The 12,540-nt window shown below is 41.7% G+C and overlaps 1 protein-coding gene across 17 annotated transcripts in view; it reads left to right on the forward strand.

Moving 5' to 3' along the window:
* CADPS (calcium dependent secretion activator) overlaps positions 1-12,540 on the forward strand; it is a gene marked incomplete at both ends in the record, with an annotated part of 478,623 nt that overhangs the window by 440,826 nt on the left and 25,257 nt on the right. The window lies entirely within an intron of this gene.

Below are 12,540 nucleotides of genomic sequence, written 5' to 3' on the forward strand. Positions count from 1 at the left end.
AAGCAGATGGGGCTGCCTAATTTAGCCAGATATTTTGTTTCAAGTTTCCACCGAATTTGCCAGTGTAGACCCGGCCAGAGTGCATGGAAGCCGACGTACTTGTCTCTGTGTGGCTCTAATTGTACAGCCTACTTCTGTCTCGTGAAGCGTGAGCTCCTCCTGTCCAGGTTTCCATATTTTTAGTGCCAGCTCAAACATTAATGTTTTGGTCTACTATGGAATCCGTGTTTCTATATTTTTTCTGTGATTGTGTTCAGCAATTTGCATCGAGTTTGTGTGTGTGTGTGTGTGTGTGTGTGTGTGTGTGTTTGTTCCATGGCTAAGTGAGCTCATTGTTGGCACTGCTTAAGAGTCTGCAGCTCCTGACTTTTCTATGCTTTGTCTTCCAGCTCATTTGCTTTCCTCGTGTGTTGAAAAGGCTCCTGTCTTTTTTTTTTTTCTTTTCTAATCATCCCCTCTCTGTGCTCAATATCGCTCTTTCCTCTGCATCACCTTTCTTCGAGAAAACCCTTCTTACTTTTTAATTCCCACCCGTCCTCTCTCGGATTAAAATGGAACTTATCTCTCATGTCAAATGTTTTATCACATTGTATCAAGTGGCATGAATTAGAATCAAATAATCTTCCTGTGTACATCTTCTAGCATGGCCCACATCCACTGAGAATGCCTCATACATGCATAAAGCTCACCGGCGGGTCCTCCCCCTTCTCTGCATGCGTGCCTGTATGAAAATACCGAGCCTAGAATGTCTGGGGCCCAACCACCCAGCCAATAGGCATTGAAAACAGGCAGGCAGCACCCTCAGGTCTGCAGCTTGGAGTGTGGACACTCTGCCCATCTCCGCTGAATGAAATTCCAAGCCACAAACGTTCAAGAAGCCTGTGGGTTGTTCTTTTCAATGCCTAGGTTGCCTTCTTCTTTTCTTTTTTTTCTTCGATCAGTATCTTCTGATTCTCAGTTTTGTGTGGCCCCCGTGTGCGTGTGCGTGCGTGTTCCTGTGTGAGCGTGTGTGAATAACCCCGTGCTCTCCAAAACTTTCAAACATCTAGAACTGAATTTCACGTTCAATCTGCCACTTAGCCTATTGTTTCATTGACAAATAACCCACCCTTCCCTCTTGATGTTTTTTTTTTTTTTAATTAGAAGTACAAGGGGGGAAAAGTTTTTTTTAAGGTAGCTTTGTTGAAGGCAGCAGGGCCAATTGTCCTTTTCTGGGGCTTTTTTAAAGGGAAAGTACAACTGAATCTTTATTTAAGAGTGTAGCTTTGGCTAGCACAGATGGTAAACTGGACTTGCCCGACTGTTGAAGAACCCAGGCAAATTCAAGCCCTCTGGTCATTTATTTGAATGAATAATGAAAAAAAATCACTAAGAATTTGTTTTTCAGGATGCAAATTATGTCTAGGGTCATTCAAAAATTCACAAATATGTCAAGTCCCTTGTGGAATTACACTGACCAGCGTAAAATGGCATCAGTAACATTATAAGAATCCCCACAATTTAGTCTCTTATTGTCCCAATTCTGTTTTCCCAAGGGAGTCTTAATTACCCTTCCCTGAATATCTGATTTTAAAACTTAACCATTACAGTCATTCGCTGCACATCACTCCCATCCCTATGGAAAAAATTTTTCAGTAGCCTATTTAGAGATAACGAATTGAATTTCTTTGCCACTTACTTCCTTACTTCCCAAATAACCTGCTCCCCTAATTTACAGAATATTGGTGCTAGGCAACCTAGCTGATGTCGTGCAAAAAAAGTTCTTGAATCTGTCATGGATTTAAAACATTTGTCATTCGAAAAAACCCAGAGCTTCTCAAAAAGCTTCATTACCATGCAGCCCCAGTAATTTAATTCAGTACTTACTGTTTTTCTATAGTCTAGCAGCAAAACATCAGATTACCAACATGTTTGATTATTTTCGGCTTCTGTTTCCTCAAGCAGGGTGTTTATTTCTTTACATATATGCTCTGGAAGGCAGTCGTGTCCACCGAGCTAAATAAGGGAATCAGCATATTAAGGCAAAAGCGTGTCTGTGAAACCTCCCACCCTACATTTCTTGCTACAATGAACTTGTCCTTTCAACTTCCTTCCTAATGATAGTGGTCCTGGGGCGGGTTTCTAAACAATTGGCAGAAAGCTACTGAGAAAAACTTGTTGGTCTGAGAGGTTTCTCTTGCAAATTGTTGCATTTGGATAAATGGCAAAAATGAATAATAGAAAATTAGCATTTTGAATGAGGAAAAGTACATATCTCTCAGATTGTTTGCTGTTTGCAGGCTGTTGGTTTTGACTCTTGTGTCATTCTCTGGTGTTTAGTTCCTGCTGGCATCTGTCATTCAGAGGCATGTTCTCAGAGCTCCTGTTGTGTTTTCAACTGTGCTTCAAAGTCTCAGTTTGATTTACCTGAGAAGTCCTTTAAGTTCTTGCTATTCGGGATTATTCCCATTTTTTGGCCAGAGTGTACCTTGTGGAAAAGGCTGGATGGCATTAGTGTGTGTCTGTATCTGAGAATATTTGGAGTAATAGCTGGTCATTTAATGAGTACGTCTTCCGTTTTAACCAGGCCCCCATCTCAGTGTTCTCTCTCTCTCTGTCTGAGCTGGTTTTTTCTTTGCCTCGTCATTGTACTTCTGGCTGCAATTGGGTGCTTGTGGGAGATTATCGGCATAGCATTTGGGGCTCTATATTTAATGTTCTGCATTTTTATCTATTTTATTATGTAACTTAAGAGCAACTTTCCAAATTCATCTTCACCAAATTTTTTTAAACAAGCATTTTCTAGGTTGATTGTAGAAATACAGTCAGACATAACGTTGTCTCACCAGGTCTTTTTAATGCAGTGTAAGTTTCCCTGTTTGTTAATAATTGATTTACGTAGTCCTCCTATAAAAAGCTAGCAACCTCTTTAGTCACGCACCTCAGAAAAAAACTTATCAGTCCAAAATTAAGTGCTGATGGGAAAAGAATCCTCAAACTGTTTCTCCTGGTATTTCAGATATGCAGCTGTACATTTTTTCATCTGCATTTTTGTAATTTTTTCCCTAAAAAATGGCAAGCCATTGTAAACTGGTTTCAGTTGCTACAGAGATAACAGTTTATAATATTTGAAACAAAAGATTCAGAGGTTTAGAGCAAGAGAATATGCCGAGACGTACAATAACAAGGAATCTAAATTATATTAAAGGTGCCGAATTCTTAAAAGAGAATCCGATTGCTATCGGACTCAAGCGAGAGCTTGGCCTCTTTGAAAATTATTGCTGACTTTTAAAGAAAATATAAAACATGGAGATGAATAATGTCCATATTCCTAAAGCAGCAGCTGAAAAGGAAAGCACGGCCCAAGAAATAACTCGAAGGCAGTGATTTAAAGCTTGAGTGTCCATAAATCATGCAGATAGCTTCTCCCCCTTTCTCTGGTGATTAATTCACTGTCTTCCCTGAAACAAAAACACGCTTTTTGAAATTAGAGATCAGATCATCAGGAGAAGCACCTAAGATTTCAAGGTCTAAACAAAAATTAATTTATTTTCTTTCCTCCTTGTACTTCTTGAAGACACAGACTGAGAAGAAAATCAGGATTAAAAGAGATGTGCTTAGGGTGAATTCATCTGCTTAAACCTCACAGGCTCGGCGATGAGTGATTAAAAAGCCATCTCGAACTTGGATGGCATCCACATTGGGGGTAATGCTGCGTCCGCACTGGCTTTCTTCAGGCCCCCGTGTTACCGTGAACCAGGCCCAGGGAACATTTGACTGGAGATGATACGTGGATTATATAGGTCAATTATACACTTAATCTGCCTTCTGGAGGATTAAGTATTTGCAGATTGCCTCTGCATTTGGCTTCTCCGTGGCAGTTATCAGATCAGGAAAGGACCCCTCACCAAACTGCCTCGTAAGCGCTTAATCAGGCAGCGCGGTCAGGTTCGGATGGGGCTGCTGCTCCGTATTCTTTGCCTTGCACAGATTCTAATTTGCTGTTCCATTATCAAATCGTGTATTTGTCCACTTTACGTGTCAGCACAGTAATTGAGTGTGAATATGTCCCTTTAAAGGGGTAATTTGAAAAATGAAACCTCTGCCTATTAAAATATATTTGCTGTATTTATATAAGACGCCACAGATAACCTGATCATTCATAACCTGATTGAGTTGCAAAAGCACTACCCATGTGAACGTGTATCGATCAAGGTAGGAGCCATCCTGCTCAAGGAAGTAAGTACAGAAGAACAGGCAACAAGGAAGGCATTATGTTATTAGGTGATATCTGTAAGGTGTATGGCCAACTGTCCAGCTCAGGGAAATTACTTTCCAAAGTACAAAAGTGGGGAGAAGTCCACAAGATTCACCAATATAACAGGTTGCGGTTCTAAGGGCTGATTAAAGAAAGTCACGGCACATGGCATTCAAGACACTGAGACGGTCTCCTCTATGAGCAAGAAGCAGGTGTGGTTGCCCCTTCATGGGAGCTCTTGTGTAGTGAGCCTGGGCCTTGCTTCTGGAGCCTTCAGACTTCACCCTTGATCCTTACAAGCCGGGTGACCTTGGACGAGGTATTTAATCTCTCAGAGCTTCAGCTGATTCATCTACATAACAGAGATGATAATAAGCAGAACCTTCTCGTGGAGTCCTTAGGAGCGTGAAGCACCGTGTGCTCCTGCCAGCATCGCGCTATGGAAGCATTTGGTAAGTGTCCTCCGCCGTGGCCACCACCATCATCGCACCATCATCATCATCATCGCCGTCACTGAAATGGAAAGGCTTTTCCCAGGCATCTTTTTTTCTTGTTAAACAAAACCCCATCTCCATGCTAAGGTGCTGTAAGAATCTCGCTGTCACTTTCAGGCATTAACTCCAAGCTTGCTTAGAATTACATGACGTACAGCAGCCTAGTACCGGTTTGCTTTTGGCAAAACGTAGTTCTGAAACAAGCGAAAGAGTGATGGTTAGGGCTGGGGCTTTGAAGTAAGCCAGACAGGAGAAGGGATCGTGGTTTTGCCACTTCTGAGCTGTTTAACTTCGGGTGAATTAGTTAACCTCTCTGAGCCTCAATTTCCTCAGCTGTAAAGAAACTTATTTCTTACAGTTGTTGTGAGGACTAAATAACACAGTGGATATAGACTGGCATAGTTATAAATTCGACAAGTCTTTTATCATCATCATCATCATTATCATTGTCTCGTAGAAGTATTTGTTCCTTACAGTGACATTGAAAGGACCTAGCCCTACCCCCTAAACAAAACCACAGTGCATCGGCAAATAGAATTGACCTTCTGAACTTGAGGAGTTGGGGGGGGAGGGGAGGATGATTAATGCCTTTTATTATTACAGATGTAATAAATTTACATTGTAGACATTTAGAAAATACAGCTAAGCAAAAATAAGAAAATATTACATGCCCAGCAGGCATAGATTATTCCTTGAGTGTTTATCCTTTGAATTTCTATGTGCTTATATACTTGATGTATTTTTAACCAAAATAAGTGAGCAAAAATTGCTGTTTTTAAGTTAATGGTCTTGATTTTCCCTGCGAATAAGTGTTTGACTAATACACTGTCCGTTTTCAAAGCTGCCCACTCATCCCCACAGTGTCCTTTATAGTTGGTTTTTGCAACCCAGGCTCCGAGGCAGGGCCACGCGCGCGCGTCGTATCTGGTTGTGATGCGCTTTCAATTTCTTTTTACCGGCACTGGCTCTTTCATGATCCTGACTTAAAGGGACCACCGTGCCAATTGTTCCCCACACTGGAGGAGTTTATTACTATCTAAACATAGAACTGATTTCAGGAGAAAAAAAAAATATCTAGCTGAATTCAACCAAGTAGCTCTTTTGGACATAATTAGTAACTCAGCATAATTCAACCAGGGTTTTTTTAAGCTGTTCTCTGTATGTAAGGAAAAGTTCTGAAGCTAGTTATTTTTTAAAACAACAACAACAACAACAAAAAACCCTAAACAGCAAGAAATCCACAGAGGTCAGGGAACAAGTTGGCCATATGAAGAGCTACAGGGATTTTATTTCACGTACTAAGGCACAGGTGTCTGAGCTGGATGGGTCAGTCTGAGGTCCTGGTCCAGTGTTTCTTGTCTCACTGCCGCTGCTTTGGTGAAATCTTGATGAGGAACTTTCACTCCCACCTGAGATCATTAGGAAGGTTTCTTTGCTAATTCTGCTAGGATTTTCCCTGAGGTTATCAATCTGAAATTAAGCCCTTCAGATCAGTCTGAAGCTGAGCTTTCAGTACTCTTCAGATCAAACTTTAATTGAACTATGACCTCGACTCTATCCTCCTCAATTATGAGGCTACAGAGCCTTTTCTCTGGGCTACTAGGATAGCCTTCAGAATCTGTGTGATTATATATACTAGAACAGGAAAACAAATCCGAAATGGACCAGGAAAGACAGGAAAGGAGAGACAGTTGACTTTTTTCCACCTAATTCTGAATCTCAAAGAAAATTCTGGCAGTTAAGCCATGTCCTGGGCCATGTGTCATTCCCCAAGAGTGTCATTTCTCAAGAAGAATATGGAAACTGGACAGAGTCAGAGGGAAATGAGATGTGAAAAGCCTGTCCTCACCTTGATCTGTAACATTATAAGGAATATAATACACACACACACACGCACACACATACGCACACACACACATCATTAGGGTTTGGGTTCTTGCACGTGAACCTCAGACTCAGGACCTTTCCAAGCTGGAATTATAAAACAGTCCAAGTTCACCTTCGTGACTTTTATCCTCCAGTGCCCCTTAAAGACCCAGTGCCTTCATGATTTCCCTACTTCCCATCATGTAAATCTGTTTTTAGCAGATGTGCTGTTTCCTCCCCTATTAAGGTAAAGAAAACTTAGTGCCGGCCTTGTTGGGGGTATTTGCAATTTTAACAAAATATTAAGCTAAAAGAATGAGGCGCTGATAATGGAAGTTTTTGATCTCTGACATGACAGAGATCAAAGTAAAGCAAGCTCTACTAGGATGGGAGGGGATGGAAAGAGGAGTGTTTCGGTGCCTCTGATGCCCTATTGCAATGACTCTCATATTCACATATGCATCCTCTTGCCCGTGACCTTCACACTAACAAGTAAATGATAACAATGCCTTCTTTTTCCTTTGGAGTCTTAGGTATAGAAACACATTTCTATTCCACATGGACAGGCTTTTCTTCATGCTTGGGCAATTTGAGTTTTCAGCAGTCGTTCATGCAGAAAAGATAAGGGGGCATTAATAGATTTGGATTACTTGGATTAATTGTATCAAATGGGTTGTTACCATCCAAAAGGAAGTGTTTATTTTTTTTTAGTGTCATTGTTACAGGTTTATATTTCAGGGCCATGTCTTCAAGTAGTTCTTTCTAACCTAGACGCTGCTTCTAAACCCATTCACAGAAGTAGGCCTCGCTTACTTTCAGGCAAACCTGACATAAAACCAGTCTTGAATTTTCTCTGGAGCTTGTGTGCAACAAAGAGTTTTGCTAAGTGTCTTTATCAGAACAGCTTTCTGTGTTCCACGAGACATTTGGTGAATACAGTTAATTTGTTTTCTTTTCCAGTGGAGAATGTTCCAATAATCATTCTAAGAAGCCAGGCTGATTGCTCTGTTACATTAAGGTCACAGTATGCTTGCTAACATGACCCACACAATACTTTTGTGTCTTAGAAAAGGTTTGTTTTTTTTTCTTATGGCAGACTTATGGCATGGAAGCAGTAAGTGATAGACTCTTACACACACACACACACGTACATGCATGCACACACACACATGCACACACACAGCAGCCAAGGCACATTTTGTGGAACGAATATTATCACATTGCGTAGCAAGATACGAGACATACTAAATCCTCAAATACTTCCCATTATTTAACCAAGTAACTGTTTCCCTCCTTGCCAGGCTCTGTAGAGGCTACTGTCAAAAGATTTCACTGTCTCTTCATGTCTAACATCATAATCGCTTGCCCTAAAATTTTTTAATGAATGAACTTAAAATATCATCTAGGTTCTTATTATGCAAAATGTGGTCCGTGGACCTCAGCATCAGTCTCCACTGGGGGTACAGAATCTCGGCCCTAACCCCAGCCAAAATGGATCTGAGTCTACATCTTAACAAGGGCCTCTGTTGATTCAAAGGCACAGCAAAGTTTGAGAAGTACTGGGTAAGATCAGTGACTCTCTTCTATGCCTGTGACCCACCGTAAGAAGCACATTTTACATTGCAACCCAGTATGTATGTATACACACACACACACACACACGCACATGCATACACACATACGCGCACACACATACGCACGCACACACACACACACACCAGAAGTTTATAAAACAGTATTTACTCTCTATGTGATGCAGTCTGATATTTTCTATTCCATCTTTCAAAAATCTTGGTAGTAACCAAGGCGATGGTTTCATCACACATTGTATGATGTGTAGGTTGTTATAGGTCCCAACCCTCAGAGAGCAAAATTTCTTACCCTCGCCACTACTGACATTTCGAGCCAGATAATTCTTGGTTGCGGGGTGCTAGCCTGTGTATTGAAAGACGCTGAGCGGCATCCCTGGCTTCTACCCACTAGACACCAGTAGCAGCCCCTTTTCTCAGCGCTAATGACCAAAAATGTCTCCAGACATTCCCTAATGTCCCCTGGGAGGGGGAGGGGGAGGGGGGACCGAAATCACTCCTGCTTGAGAACCGCTGCTCTGGATGAACCAGGAAAGAGGTCTACAAGGGAGCGCTACCTCTCTGCGTGTCACATGTCCCTCTGCCACCAGCATCACACACACTCGATGAGTATGTGTAGCATCAACAACAACAAAGTGACCACTTATCAACCTGGGAGTTGGCTTGGGAGCTGTGCCGGTCTTGGAAGTAGATTATGTTTGGGGGGCTTCATGCAATGATAGGACAAGCTTGTGAGACATCCAGGACCCTTTACCCCTCTCGCCGTGTCTCCCCAGAGGAGTCCCGCTCCGAGCCATGGGAAGGAGCCCTGCGTTAGATCAGCAGGACGGATTCCCAGTTTGGCCTCCCTCAATTGCTTTGCTTTTTATGATTCCATCAGGATCTTGGTTAAAAAAAAAAAATCGCTTCTACCAGGTGGCTACAAGTTATTTTTGTGCATCCAAAAACCTGAAAAGAAGGCTCAAGTTGAATACTTCATTCATTCCAAATTCCCAATTCAGAAGAGAACAGTTAACAGCCTCCTGTTGTGTTAAACTCCTGCCGAGTTGACTAAAAATCCAGTTAATGGAGTCTAGCGATTTGCCAGCAGTACGAATATTCCTGTGTCAGGAGCCTTATAATGATATAATGCTCCCTGCCACACTGAGCTGCCTTGACTGCCTTCGGCAGAATTTTTCACTCTAACCATCCCTGGACTAACAGCCATTATGCCAACAAACCTCCGGGTCTTGCCCAGGATGGGATTATTATTAATTACCAGATCTTCATGCCAACCAGGATATAAGAGCCCCTCTCATTTTGTGTAAAAAAAGTTTTTTTTTGAAAAGAACAAGTAATACGTAAAGTAAGCAAAGTTAAATTCATGAGTTTTCTCGTGCAATTCTCTGTCACTTTTTTCTCTTTCCGTTTGTCTTTTTTAAAAAAATTTTAAGTTTTTTCTACAATTTTAAAGGTTACTTTCCATTTACAGTTATTACAAAATATTGGCTCTATTCCCCATGTTGCACAATACATCGTTGAGCTTACCTTACACCCTTTTTCAGGAAGAGAACCATCACTTCCTTCTGGTCAGAAAATTCATTATCTGGCCTAGGGAGCCATCCTGTTAAAGAGAAAAGACCCAGCTATTAGGTGCCTCACTAGTTGAGGGAGTACTAGTCCAGTGCTTTTGACCCAGAGGTGATTTTGCCCCCCAGGGGACATTCAGCAATGCCTGGGGACATTTTTGGTTGTCACAAATGGAAAGGTGCTCTTAGCATGTAGTGAGTAGAGGCCAGGGATGCTGCTAGACATCTTTGGATGCACAGGACAGCCCTCACAACGAAGACTTATCCAGCTCAAAATGTCAATAGTTTAAAAATCCTTTGGCTTTAATGATATGGGTGATTTGAGTTTAAATATTGGTATCAATCATGAGCATTATCTGTGGATCACTGTCTCACCAAGGGATTCCAATTCCTTTCTTTAAGAATACTCCACTTGGGAGATTTATCAGGACCTAGTCTCCAAAATCCTTTTGACAAGCTTCATCCAAAGACATCTTCTTAGGGTCTAAAAAATAAAAACTGAAGAATCATTAACACCTACGTTTCTCAGCTTGAACTTAACACTCATCCATGCATGGTTCCCATGAAACTTCAGTACTTCAATAAAGACTCCGATCTTGTCAGTTAAATGTATCACCACAGCTTCCTTCTACTCGAAAGTGCCTTTTCGGGTTTTAAGGAACTGGCTCTTTTACATCAAGCAGACATTAAGAGTGTAGGCTTTGTCGTATGACAGTCCCAAGGTCAGTTTCTGGGTCTGCCACTTACTAGCGGTATGACTTTGGGTTATTTACTTAATCTTATCAAGCCTTGATTTCCCCCTCCGTAAAAATGGGGATAAAAACAGTACCGAGTTCTTTGGATTAGGAAAACTAAATGAGGCAATGAATAAACCATAACGATGCTCGGAGCACATAAATTACCGCACAAATGTCCGTTCTTGCTGTCGTCTTCATCAGTAGTGGTAGTGACGTGAAAACCAACGCACATCCTTGCCTAACGCTAAGGCAGGCTTTGCACAGAGAGAGGAAAAGTAGCGATACATTCCATGCCAACAGGAATTTGAAAAGCCGGAGATGAAATGGTCAGAGAATATAATCGCAAGTAACAAAGAGCCCAGGTGTGTGCTACAGGATCCCTAAAGAAAATCTTTTTTTTAAAAATTTTTATTGAAGTATAGTTGATTTACAATGTTGTATTAGTTTCTGGTGTACGGCAAAGTGATTCATTTATACAGAGAGAATTTTCAGATTCTTTTCCATTATAGTTTATTACAAGATACTGAATATAGTTCCCTGTGCTATACAGTAGGACCTTGTTGTTTGTTTTATGCATAGTAGTGTGTATCTGCTAATCCCAAACTCCTAATTTATACCTCCCCCACTCCCATTCCCCTTTGGTAACCATAAGTTTGTTTTCTGTGTATGTGAGTCTGTCTCTGTTTTGTAAATAAGTCCATTTGTATCCTATTTTAGATCCCACACGTAAGTGATATCATATGATATTTGTCTTTGTCTGACTTCCTGCACTTAGTATGAGAAACTCTAGGTCCTTCCGTGTTACTGCAAATGGCATTATTTCATTCTTTTTTATGGCTGAGTAATATTCCATTGTGTGTATATACCACATCTTCTTTATCCATTCATCTGTCGATGGACTCTTAGGTTGCTTCCATGTCTTGGCTATTCTAAATAGTGCTGCTGTGAACATTGGGGTGCATGTATCTTTTCGAATTAGAGTTTTCTCTGGGTATGTTCCCAGGAGTGGGATTGCTGGATCATATGGTAGCTCTATTTTTAGTTTTTTAAGGAACCTCCATACTATTTTCCACAGTGGCTGCACCGATTTACATTCCCACCAACAGTGTAGGAGGGTTCCCTTAAGAAAATCTGCTTTAAGACAGAACAAAGTCCCACTGGGATGGAGCCCCAGAGATAGTGCCCCAGAGGAGGCAGCCTGGGGCAGACATCTAGGAGTTGGGGAAGAGAAAGAGACGGGATTCTATGTTTAGGTACTCTGCAGGGAGACATTATCGCTTCCTCCGGGAGCGTCCCTCACTCACCAACACTGTAGCTTCATCAGCCTCGGCAGGACTGTGCTTTGTAGAGGTCCTTTCAGAACTTAAACAGGTGATGGCTTCACCCGGGTTATCATGATTCCAATCGACGTACCTGGATATTTGCTTTGTCGTCATTTATCTGCTCCGTAGTATTAAGGGCTAAATTCTTTCTATATTAACAGGTACTGTTTTGTCTTTTCATATGTGCTGCTTTTTTTTTTTTAAGAGGGTTACATTTTTAATACATAAATTTACTTATTTATTTATTTCTTTTTGGCTCCGTTGGGTCTTTGTTGCTGCGCACGGGCTTTCTGTAGTTGCATCGAGCGGGGGCTACTCTTCGTTGCGGTGCACAGGCTTCTCATTGCGGTTCTTCTCATTGCGGTGGCTTCTCATCTTGCAGATCATGGGCTCTAGGCGCGCAGGCTTCAGTAGGTGTGGCACGCGGGCTCAGTAGATGTGGCTCACGGGCTCTAGAGCGCAGGCTCAGTAGTTGTGGCGCACAGACTTAGTTGCTCTGCGGCATGTGGGATCTTCCCGGACCAGGGCTCGAACCCGTGTCCCCTGCATTGGCAGGCGGATTCTCAACCACTGCGCTACCAGGGAAGTCCCTAATATGTGCTTCTTAACCAGGGGTGTACATCAGAATTACTTATGTATTTTTGTAATCCATAGTTTACTCATACTTTTTTAGTTTCACCTAATGTCCTTTATCTGTTCCGGATCCTATTGATAATATCTCATTATA

Source organism: Leucopleurus acutus (genome assembly GCF_964270905.1).
Source record: "Leucopleurus acutus genome assembly, chromosome: 10".
Lineage (NCBI taxonomy): Eukaryota > Metazoa > Chordata > Mammalia > Artiodactyla > Delphinidae > Leucopleurus > Leucopleurus acutus.